Raw genomic sequence first — 1660 nt, 5'->3', positions numbered from 1 at the left:
CTTGAGATTCTGCGCATTGACCTGCGCGAGGGGTGCTATTATTTTCCCCACAACTTGGTAGTATTTGGTTGACCTGTGATTCGTAGTAACATTTCATCTTTCGGTAGCCTTGGCTCCTCTGTTATATCTTCCGTTCGTTGTGCATGCCAGAATTCCCAGCCACGGGAATGGGTGCAACTTATATGGACAGATTTAATTGTTTTATCAGGACGAGCTTCTTCCTTTCCAGTTTCCGAAGCCCATGATTCCTGATAACAGTCCTGTGGTTCTGAGTTCGGTTCTTGTGAGCTCCAATGTTGTTGCCAAGGATCCATCTCCGAAGTCGCCCGAGTTTTCTTCTGGCAGATGGAAGATCGGCCTCAAGAAATCCCAAACCTCGATCACCGCTCCCAAGGCTTCCAAGAACCGCAATCTCTCAAAAACCCACTATCTACAGGGATCAAACCCTCGGCCTCGTCGTTGCAGCGGTTGTTACTGCTTTGCGACTCCGTCATCGACTGCGCATCGGCTTGATTTTTGGTCCACTGTCTAGATCCTGATTTGGACAAACTGCCGTGCTACTCTGTGGATTCCATTAGCAAAGACTTGATTCTCTGCAAACCCTTCAGGATTAATATCAACCCCTCAATAGCGCGACAAATGAATAATAAATACTAGAAAGTGAGGATCTAGAGGTCATATGTTTGGAAAACAATTCCCAAGTACTTCGGTCACTGAAGCTCCAGCTCCCAGCATCAAGTATGTAAATGCCTGATCAAAAGCAAAAACAAACCATGCCCCGGAAAGACTGCGGGACCTATGAACAACAGAATCAAATACCGAGAGGACAGAGTACGCAGCACATATCCCATTTGCATAAGCCAAATACCTGAAAGCGCCAGCATGTTTATACTCGACAGTTCCATAATCGTTTCCCTGCTTGCTCTTAAGCATAAGTGCAAGAGCTGAAATGCAAAATCCAACAGGTAGAAACCGCAAAGCCGTCTCGATCCATTTCTTTTGTGTTGTTGATCCAGAAATTAATTCGATCTCTTCTTCTTTTTCTGCTCCCATCTCAGCACTCATAACTCCATTCTTCGCCATCTTCAGTTAGCTACCCCAAACAAATCCACCCAAGTGGGGCATTACAGTAGCTAGCAAGGACTAGCCTTGAAACACGGAGAAGGAAAATAGACCGGTAAACTAATGTCTAATAACACCGAAATTTCAAGTATCGAGCCATTTAACAACTGTTTCCAGCTAGCTATAATGTCTCACAGTTAAAAGATTGTTGCCTGTTTTATATATTTTATAAGCTACTGCTTTTTCTTTTATGTTGCCTTTGTAATAGGAGAGATTGCCGCTGCTTTTGCTTTTTCTGTAGCATTCGTAATGGGAGATATTACAATGTAAGACAGTGACCTGTTATTGATTTTGGTACAAAAATATCATGTAAAATGAATATAAACTGTAAAATTGCCTTGAAGTCGACCTTCTGATAAAGTGGTCCCAAAGACTGTTGATGTTAAATAATGCTCTCATCCATTCTCCCAGCTGGTTAATGCTTGCTATTGAGGGCTGACACTGACCTGTCATTTAGTAACACGGTTAAATCTCTTCACAATTCACAGTTCTGATGTTCTTTACAGTGGCATGAATTGTTGTTTCTGATCAGCCATAT

General features: G+C 42.7%; 1 pseudogene; it reads right to left on the bottom strand.

The window, feature by feature from the left end:
- Positions 1-675: 675 nt before the first annotated feature.
- LOC149259581 (CASP-like protein 2A3 pseudogene) lies at positions 676-1083 on the bottom strand (annotated as a pseudogene).
- Positions 1084-1660: the final 577 nt, after the last annotated feature.

The sequence above is a fragment of the Pinus tabuliformis genome, chromosome 6 (assembly GCF_031772625.1).
Source record: "Pinus tabuliformis cultivar Carrire ecotype Pingquan chromosome 6, CPIR1, whole genome shotgun sequence".
Taxonomy (NCBI): Eukaryota; Viridiplantae; Streptophyta; class Pinopsida; order Pinales; family Pinaceae; genus Pinus; species Pinus tabuliformis.
This window is presented reverse-complemented; position numbering and strand designations above follow the sequence as displayed.